At 40.6% G+C, this 11,054-nt stretch overlaps 1 long non-coding RNA gene across 1 annotated transcript; it reads right to left on the bottom strand.

The window, feature by feature from the left end:
* Window positions 1-3,461: 3,461 nt before the first annotated feature.
* Window positions 3,462-8,350, bottom strand: LOC310857313. The gene is made up of 3 exons (XR_014569131.1): window positions 8,269-8,350; window positions 5,681-5,829; window positions 3,462-3,641 (listed from the first exon to the last, which is right to left on the bottom strand). It is a non-coding gene; the product is annotated as an uncharacterized lncRNA (long non-coding RNA).
* Window positions 8,351-11,054: the final 2,704 nt, after the last annotated feature.

The following is an 11,054-nucleotide window of genomic DNA, read 5'->3' as shown; positions in this document are numbered from 1 at the left end:
CTTCGTCATTGCTGATTTGAAGCAGCCTAGATACTCCAGTACACACAGGCGGTTCAGTATCCACGCTTTTCCTGCAGGCTGTGTGTGCTCCAGTTCCTGTTGATTTCATTGGATATCATTGGTCATCTGACCAGTTTCATTGGCTTTCATTGGATCAAATCGACAGGAACTGGAGCACACACACAGCCCAGGAAAAGTGTGGATAGGGTCCATTGCCGGCGTGGTACTGCTAGGTCCTCTCCTTCAACGCCATCACCCGGGTCACAGATGTATATAGTGGTGCATACGGGAGGACTATATGTTCACAAAGACACTCCATTATACAATTGGAAAAAAATAATATTCAAATCAATATATTCTTCAGTTCATTTTGGAGGATTCTCAGTATTAATCAAATCATTCCAAAGAGTAAACCTACAGTATACAGGAGACGTCACAACTAGTAGGTGATTGGTTGATAATCTTTGCACTGCAATACATTGAGACCTGAGATCAGATTATACAATTATTGTCGACTAAAAAAACCAATGTTTTCTGAAAAACCTATGTTGTGGTGGTTCTCAAACTATTTCATGCGAAGGAACAACATGTTTTCAGATGGGGGGTCGGCGGCCAATTACATATCATTTTTGGGGACCTTGACATGAAGTAGTTTGAGAAGCACTTATATAGAAACAGTACAGGTACAGTATTTCAGAAAACTGTCAGCATTTTGAAGACATTTTTTTTATTTCGACGTCAGGCCTAAATGGGCTAATGGCTAGGCTACTGATTCTACCCATCATGAGCTTTGCGGCCCCTCTCCCGAGGGCCAGAAGTGAATTTTTAAAGATCGTGAAAGAATGAATGTGCATATGGCGCAAATCTTTGAATATGTATTCTTTCTCAGCTTTGCTTCTGCTGGTCCCTGGAACAACAGTTGCATATAATTGTTGTTATTGGGGTCCTTGACATGAAATATTGAGCACCACTGATACAGAAACATGAGGTATTTCAGAAAACTGTCAGGATTTAGAAGACATCGGGCCTAAATGGGTTAATAGGCACTATAGGCACACATGCACTATAATTATATACAGTCTAGTTTGCCCAATATTATACATTAAAGCGCAAATAACATGCATTTTAAAACTGCTTTTTAATATTTAATACCATATTGTCTATGTCCCTCAAAGTTATTTCTAATGGTTTGAGCCTCAATCACCACTCTGATATAACCAGGCCTTGTCATTTCTTTCTGGACTTTGAAAGCAGTTTTAGCTGCAGTACCACAATGTCAGGTGGTGGGGGTGCTGATATGCAGATTATTTAATATTTGAGTCATTATAATACTGATGCTAGATAAAACCAGTCTTGTTTCCATGCCATGCCAGCTTGGAAAATCAACAATGGTGGACATTGTAAATAAAGTGGAAATGCAAATTTGGAACTGAAGACTGAAGAAGAGGAGGAATTATACAAAGTAGGGTGACATTGGTGACATCACGATGAGGCCAAAATTAGTCGAGCTGTTCCTGAGAGCAATTTCCATTAAAACACCCATATGACATGAAGGCCTGATTGTTCAAAATTGGTTTTTTGTGGGGATAGAAAACACACATGGGAGCCCCAAAAACACAAAATAAATTGAAAAAGTTGAATTTTATGTTATAGGTCCTTTAGTATACCGGCCTGTAACATGTATATTACTTTGCTATTGTATATTACTGTAGTAATATTAATGTGCTGCATGCATGTAATGTATTTTGATGACCACACGTCCATTCTAAGCTATACATAATGGGCTAGTTTTATTTATAGAAGGCTATTGGGCAAACTATAACAAAGTGGGGGCAATCTAAAATGCATAATTATACGACATGCATACTACATCAGTCTTGAGGGACCAAAATTAATGGCACCCATCAGGACAGTAACTTATAAAACGCACTTGATTGTTTTGATGAATAATTACTACCATTGCACAGTGTGTGTGTGTGTGTGTGTGTGTGTGTGTGTGTGTGTGTGTGTGTGTGTGTGTGTGTGTGTGTGTGTGTGTGTGTGTGTGTGGAGCTATGAGGTTTCCTCCGGACAGCAGAGATAAAATGCAAGTTAATTATTTTTCAAAGTAAAAAGATACAAAAGTAAATGTATATGCAAATTCATTATTATTTTTCAAAATGTGTTTATGATTCATTCAAATATTCCTTAATCATAATACACGAGAAAAGTATAATTGTGCAAGTTTTACAAATGTTTTGCTTATGATTGATTCAAATATTTTGTAATAATGAGAGAGAGAGAGAGAGAGAGAGAGAGAGAGAGAGAGAGAGAGAGAGAGAGAGAGAGAGAGAGAGAGAGAGAGAGAGAGAGAGTTACAAAGGGCTCCATTTTGGTCACCGCTAAACCCCTTATCCCTAAACATTTTTGAATAGTTCAACTAGCCAATCTACGTTGACGCGTTGTGGGCTTGTAGACTGGCCATTTATACTCAAAAATAACTACCCAGCATGGATATATATCTAAGAAAGCTAGATGGCTCACCCGCACTCTGGCCAATGGAGAGCGACGGCCATCTTACCTCGGGGCAGCATAACATTGTGTCTGTGGGGCATGATGTACTTTTAAATAACCACAACTTGCTCCATTTTCAACCGATTTTCAAACGGTTTGGTTTGTTATAATCGTCAGAGACGTCCGCATACTTACATGCTAAATTAAGCACATAAGCATCCTGAATCATAGCCCCGTTGACGACGTTTGTAATAAACCAACCCGTTTGTAAATCCGTCAATATTTGAGGGAGTTATGACTGTTTTCGTTTAAGCTGCCATAGAACATACTGTACTGTAGCCCCGAAGCAAGATGGCCGCCGGGTGAACTACGTCAGAGACTCCGCCTTGAGCCATCTAGCCTTTACACATGTCTATAGGGCCCAGCACTGCTCTACTAAATGGTACATCTCACACACACATTCATACACCGTCGACACCACCGATGGCGGCGGAAACCATGCAAGGGCACCAGCAACCAGCACATCAGGAGCAAATCAGGGGTCTCAGAGTCTTGCTCAAGGACACTTTGACACACCAGTAGGCGTGCACAGACATTTAGAGGGGCAAGGTGCTCAAGTGGAAAAAAAAGGGCACCTTGTGCTGCGCATTTTGGGGCGGGAACCCATTTTGGTGCTTTAGCTATTGAAAAATTAGCAGATCTACAAGCTCCACCGAGTGGCGCTCTACGAGCTTGTAGGTCTGCTATTTATTTTTTTATCGAAGAACCACTGACATAGAAACATATAGCTTTAGATTGTGGAGGCCTAAATAATATAGTAGAAGCGTTTTTTTATCAAGATTTGATCAATGTCACCATGGTCCACACACTAAAAAGTAAAAAAACATATATATATATATATATTTTAGCACATTGCCAAAAGGGCTCTAGCACCCCCTAGTGTCTATTTGTGCACGCCACTGCTTTGACGCTAACTGTCGGGGGGCAGTTAGTTAGTGGGGCACGACGTAAGAGGTGGCTGTCGGCTGTTGCACAGTGACGACGGTGACCCCGGAGTTTCTCTTGCGGAACTTGATCTCGTGGGCCAACTGGCAGTAGGCGCAGCAGCAGCAGAAGCACGAGGCACAGATGTCATTGTATAGAGAACCCTGTAATGCACATGGGGGGGGGGGGGGGGGGGGGGATAGGCAGACCTCAGGACACGGCAGTGTTGTTTTCGTCCACTCTAAAACCAAGACGAAAAATGTCCGTCGACGTATACCTTCTTTTTTTTTTGCACCAGTGTTGTTTTCGTCGACTAAAACTAAGACGAAAAATGTTCGTCGACTACCTTTTTCCACTGACGAAAACAAATGGAAACTAAATGAAAACTAAGCCATGATGACTAAAACTAAGACTAAATATACTGACAATTTCGTTGACAAATAAAAACTAGACTAAAATGTTAGGAAGGGACTAGTGCAGAGTAGACGTAGAATACGCACATTGACGGGCTGGGTGCTGGGCTAAAAGAAACTTAAGTGAATTGGATGGAGCCCGCACACCAAAGGTACTAGCAAGACGTTCTTTATTTAAATACTGACAACGTTTCGATCTGTTTAGATCTTCATCAGGTCATGTCAGGAAGGGACTAGTGGACAAGAGATCCAGAAGTCATTTTACACTTGGTTGCCGATCTACAAGCTCACAACGCGTTGCGTTGCGACGTGTTGTGAGCTTGTAGATCTGCTATTTTCAGCAAGTGTAAAAACACTCATTACGACGGCATCAAGACCCGCCAAAATACCTTTTAGTCGACTAAATCAACTGTAGATTTAGTCGACTAAAACTAGACTAACACTAAGACATTCCAGGTGACTAAAATGTGACTAAAACTAAATGAAGTTTCAGTCCAAAGACTATGACTGAACTAAAATAGAAATGTGCTGCCAAAAACAACACTGTTTTGCACTGACGAAAAGTACACGGAAACTAAATGAAAACTATAAGCTATGAGGACTAAAACAAAGACTACATATACTGACAATTTGGTCAAACAAATAAAAACTTCATTTTACACTTGGCTGCATGCTGCAAATAGCAGATCTACGAGCTCACGGCGCGTCGCAGCGCTGTGAGACTGACTGATACAGTCTTTACGACTGTATCAAGGCCCCGCCAAAATACATTTTGTTCAACTGAATCAACTGTAGATTTAGTCGACTAAAACGAGACACAACTAAACACTAAAACATTCCAGGTGACTAAAATGTGGCTGAAACTAAATGAAAACTATTGAAGAGGCTATGTGACTAAAACTAAAATCAAAGTTTGCTGCCAAAAACAAACACTGCGGGGCACACTAAAGTTGACGTGGCACACTAACTATATCAAGAGAATAAAAATCACACCCGTGTGAAGTGAGGGGCGCTCTTATCATCTCACAACATCAATTCATGTTTGTTTAAGCAACGGGCGCTATAATGTTTGTTTTAGTCCTCAAAACAAACTGTCTTATTGTCTATGGCGTTTTCTTAAACAAGCATCGTTGAAAAACAAACACTAAAGCTGTATATAGGAGGGGCCAGCGCCTCTCAAAAATCACACCCGTGTGAAGTGAGGGGCGCTGATATATTAAAGTCTAACTCATGTTGATTAGGTGATGTAATGGTGATGTAAAACAAAAGGTGCAAACACGAACATTAAACGCCATTAAACAATAAAGAGACAATATGACGTAATGAGGCACAAAATGACTTAAAATGGTAAATGGTGCATTTATATAGCGCCTTTTATCCAAGGTGCTTTACAGAGATTGTGCATTACATTCACCCATTCACACACACATTCATACACCGATGGCAGCGGAAACCATAGGGGTTCAGTGTCTTGCTCAAGGACACTTCGACAGTAACTCTGGGGGAGCCCGGGTTCAAACTGGCAACCTTACGGTTACCATCCAGGCACTCTACCCCTGAGCCACCGCCCCCTGAGTTTTCCCTCCATTGTCAATGGCGTTTACAAAACAAACATTGAACTAAAGACAAACCCAAAAAGCGATTGTCCAATGCCTATAGGATGATAACAGCGTCCCTCACTTTACACGGGTGTGAAGAGGATGAAAATGTAAAAATGCTGAACTCAACACGCACGCACACACGCACCCACGCACGCACACACGCACGTATATATAGTGACCTTGACAGACCCTGATATTGTACTGGTTCCGCATGGAGACTCGCAGCGACAGCAATGCATCACAGCAGCATATGTCTAGACAGGGCAGGCACTTTGGATGACCCATCTCTGATGATGTGCTGCAGGCACGGCACGGACAGCAAAATAACCCTGCGCAACCTGCAAACACACACACACACACACACACACACACACACACACCAGTGTTGATTTCGTCGACAAAAACTAAGGCGGAAAATGTTCCTCGACTACCTTAATTCACTGACGAAAACTATACCTGGAAACTAAATAAAAACTAAGTTATGGTGTTTAAAACTCTAAGACTAAATATACTGACAATTTCGGCAAATAAAACTAGACTAAAATGTTATGAAGGGACTATAGTGGACAAGAGATCCAGTATGAGTCATTTTACACTTGGTTGCATGCTGAAAATAGCCGATCTACAAGCTCACAGCACGTCGCGTCCGCGTCGCATTGTGAGCTTGTAGATCGGCTATTCCCACAACACCAGAGGGAGTGCAACAAACCATGTACAACCCAGATTCGGCACAAACAAGGGACTAAATTATTTTCGCTCCTATGCCACCAAAATGTGGAACGCCCTACCAACAGTCATTAAGACATGTGAATCCCTTGACTCCTTCAAAACCGCTCTCAAAGGGCACCTACGGACGGCTGCAATTCGAAACTGGCCTCTGTAAAATCTGAATCTTGTGCTTAAAATGTACTGTAAATTCTACAAACTGTTAATAAATATTTCAATCAATCAATCAATATTCAGCAAGTGTGAAAACAAGTCATTAAGGCTTCCAGTTCCAGGCCCACCAAAATACATTTTAGTCGACTAAATCAACTGTAGATGTAGTCGACTAAAAAAATCTTAAGATATTTAGTCGACTGAAACTAGAAACACTAAAACATTCCGGGTGACTAAAATGTGACTACAACTAAATGGAAGCTATATTCAAGACTATGACTGAAACCAAAATCAATCAAATCAAATTTGCTACTTATACTTTACACCACTGATAATAGCCATGATGTATAATACATATGATATGTATATATATTGTGGCGTCTCGGTCCGGGACCGCGCGCCACGGAATAGCTACCTCGGGGAGAGAGGGAGAGAGACAGGCAGAGTGAAGCGTCGCAAACGGCAACGAGTGCGGGTCCTGGAAGGAAGGTACATCCCAGCCCGTCTCCTCGTCTGCCTTAACGAGCCACCTGCTGCGCGTCCACACCACCCAGGCAGGTTAAAGGAGAATTCCATACTAGAAGGCTTTCTTACCTTTCTTTGTAGTCGTTACGTCCCCACCAAAGAGGTCCAGGTGTTATTTTGTGCAAAAGCTCCTTATTGGCTATTTCCCCTACCATAAGCCCTCAATGAATTGCATTGAATTGAATGGGAATTGAATGGGGCTATGGGGTGTTGTGCTAATTCGCTTATTTCCATCGCTCAAAATTATAATTTATTTGTATATATCCTCTCTTCATAATGTAAATAATATCCCAAGCGGCACACTTTACTACTTCTTTCGATGGAAATAAGCGAACTAGCATAACACCCCATAGCCCCACTCAATTCCCATTCAATGCAATGCAATTCATTGAGGGCTTATGGTAGGGAAAATAGCCAATAAGGAGTTTTTGCTTTGGTGGGGACGTAACAACTACAAAGAAAGGTAAGAAAGATAAGAAAGCTGCATTCTAGCATGGAATTCTCCTTTAAAAGGCTCTGTCCTGCTCACACACTGGCCGCAAGCACACTGTCGCACTGAAACAGCGCCCCCACAATATATATATATATATATATATATATATATATATATATATATATATACAGTATATACACAAGCAGGCCAGTTTCAGACGATTGACAGTGGCTTACAAATTACAATGACTGTATGAGGCTGCTTCTGAGAGCTCCAAGAAGCTCCAGTGCAAGTCAAATGTTTGTCAGTGTTGGGGTTCCCACCTGCTCTGCTGTGCTACGCAATCTTATGTATAAATTCATGTGTAGGGTATCTGAGTCAGTAAATGACATCATTAATGTCATCACTAACCCGATACGTAGTTCTGTCAGGTTCTCCTCCAGACTGTGGAACCATTGGCCAACTTGTCTGTATGTTCGAAACTGAATATGGTGGAACACTTTTTATTGTATATATTTCTTTCTATATTATTATTCTTTTTATCTATTGTGTTGCTGTTCTGTACTGTGATATGCGGATTCCTCTGAGTCTGCAATAAAGAATCAATCAATCAATCAATCAATCAATCAATCAATCAATATCAATATCAATATCATAGCACCTGACAAAGCTCACAGCATTTTTCTCGTAAAGAAAAAAAAAAAAAATATATATATATATATATATATTATATATATATATATATATATATATGCATGCTAAGTGGCCCGTCTGTACTGATGAGATTAAATTAGTGTTATCCAGAATAATTAGAAAGTATTTTGGTCGCCGGATCCCGGGGTCGAACAACAGGGAACCTTCGGGATTTATAATTATGGGGAATAAACGACTAGAATCACTGCTAATAAATGTGAGGTGTTCATGTTATTGATATACTGACAAACGCTGCAGTCACCACAGCAGCCCAGCAGATCTGCGGTCCAGTCCGTTTCTGGCACTACGACGGTCATGTTGGCAAACGGTCAAGCTGCAAAATGCAAAACATATATAGGATTAGATTTATTGTATTTGTTGGTCATGATATGCAATTCACCAATAAGGTATATATGGCTGTTGGTGACAGGTTAGAGGAATACTGGACTACTCGCCCCGGTGCTTGCCCGTTTTTCCTCCCGGAATAGGCTATATTATTTGACTTATATTGACCCTATAAACAATTTAGTATTATTTAGTATATGTAAGGTTTTGCCCCCTCAAATGGTACCTCGTCAGATAATCCCCACATATCCTACAACAACTTCTGTGAACAGACTTCACTGTAGTAGCTTTTCATAAATTATATTTGTACTTGGGCTGTTCTGCTGTCATGAAAGTTTATAGTTAGAGAAATTCAAAGTCCAGCCGTCTGCTGTCCAGACTCCAGCCTCTCCCACCCCTCTCACTGGGGAAAATTCTGGGAGGAAAAACAGAAACGGGGCGAGTCTTCTTGTTACCGGTTAGACAGCTAACGATGGGTTGCTACGGTTACTATGGTCACGTGGTGTTGGGTACTGGTGTCAGACAGGTAGTAACGTCAGCTGTCCACCGGTGGCATTTCATGAATGGAAGGAGAGGGGGTGAACGACGGGGAAGTCCAACTTTGCTGACCGCTTTACAAAAGCAAAACGCTATAAGACAACACCATGCTGCTATATCTGTATACGATTCTGCACAGCGCACTATGTTATGATGCCAAATCAATTGTTTTAAGATACCTTTAATACATGAATAAAACGCAGTAGGAGAAGTGAGTCCTTGGCATGCAGCGCGTCCGTGGCAGTAGGCCTATAGCTACATTTCCCCGCTTTTAGCCTCTCGGTGGCCTAATAAATTCGTCGCCATACATAGGCGCCTATAGGCTACATTACGGTAGAAGTATCCGGATAGCACACAATGTTAAAGGGCTTAAATTCCATTGCGATATTAATAAAACATTTAAGCATAAAGTTATAGACTGTTTCCATTTCTTTATTGGCACACACATCAAAAAGGAACGCTTATACGCGTTTTGGCCTTCATCAGAGGCTCATAGCTGAAAAGATGTTTTTATTTATTCCTATTTTTATGTTATATAAATGCATAATGTATATATTTCTTTCTGAGCTGTCATGTGGCCATGACCCTATAGGCTTCATGTTCCATTCCATCTCGATCGAGCTGCCATAGTCATTTAAAAAAAAGGTTTAAATATGCGTTTTCTTATTTCAATGTAGTTTTTTTTTAAAGAATTTTATACATTTTTAAAACAAACAAATTAATAAACACATTTCATAAATACCAATTAATAGCCTATACTAATGAAATAGCCGATCTAAGCGTGCGCAATGTGGGGCGAAGCAGAGGATAAACTTTATAATTGGAAGTATGCTAAAATATCAGATTGCAATATCGAAAGAATATATATATATATATATATATATATATATATATATATATATATATATATATATATATATATATTCTTTCGATATTGCAATCTGATATTTTAGCATACATATATTATATATATATATATAATTAACCAAACTTCTGATTCGTGAATTAAATAAGATCAGCTGCTAAAACAGTTTGTAAAAACCAAAGATGTTGATTACCTCGATCTCAGCAGCAGAAGAGAGACAGTGAGGTGAGTATAGAGATTGTTGAGGGTATAATGCGTCGCACTATAGGCTATACAATTTACAATTTAGGCATTTAGCAGACGCTCTTAATCCAGAGCGATTTACATTAAGCAAGAACAAAAGCATGGGAATACATCACATAAAATAATATACCTGCTGCAACCTACTTTTATAGTGGCGGGCGGTACGCTTCCTACCCCCCCCCCCCCCCCCCCCCCCCCCCCCCACCACACCACGCCAACCAAACAGAACCTCCGAAATTTAAAGCCGCAATTCTGATGGGCGCATGGTGCGATGACATGCATGCGATGATATACGCACAGGCAGGCACTGCATTGCGTGTGCGTGTGCGTGTGCGTGTGTGTGTGTGTGTGTGTGTGTGTGTGTGTGTGTGTGTGTGTGTGTGTGTGTGTGTGTGTGTGTGTGTGTGTGTGTGTGTGTGTGTGTGTGTGTGTGTGTGTGTGTGTGTGTGTGTGACATAGCACTGCTCGCGGGCTCGCCCCTTTACCAACTCGCCCGCGCGATTTTTTTCAATGTAGTTAACAGTTAATTTAGTATTTCCTTCCCTCTCTGAAATCTGAAATGATCTTGTATACAGATTTATTTGATTGCATATATTATGCAATCAAATAAATCTTTGGGCAAATAGTATTAGTCAGTCAGAGACTCAGAACAATATCAAAGGGAACAGGTAAGAGACACATGAAGGCTAACATTCAAGATTAATGGTTCTCTGGACATTGGCCAGTAAATCCATCAAGATTAATTTAATTTAAAGTGGACGAACCCAGATAAAAGACAAATACCGAGAAGTATACTTCATGCACAAGACCAAGATAAATATAAAAAAGAATAGAATAGAATAAAGAGTCGGCATGCAGTTCAGTTCACACAGGGGAATCTGATTGTTAAGTCCTTGCTCACTATTTACAGGAAGGCAGATAACTCATAGTCCTCATTTAGTCCATGGGGTTGTAGTGTGCAGAGGGTGTGTCAGTCAGTTCAACAGAGTGCGAAGAATATGCAGCACAGAGGAAGCCTATGAGGAACAGTGTCAACATATGTC

The sequence above is a fragment of the Protomyctophum parallelum genome (genome assembly GCF_964188405.1).
Source record: "Protomyctophum parallelum genome assembly, chromosome: 4".
NCBI classification, from domain to species: Eukaryota; Metazoa; Chordata; class Actinopteri; order Myctophiformes; family Myctophidae; genus Protomyctophum; species Protomyctophum parallelum.
Note: the sequence above shows the minus strand (reverse complement) of the source record. Positions and strands in the feature narration are given on the sequence as shown.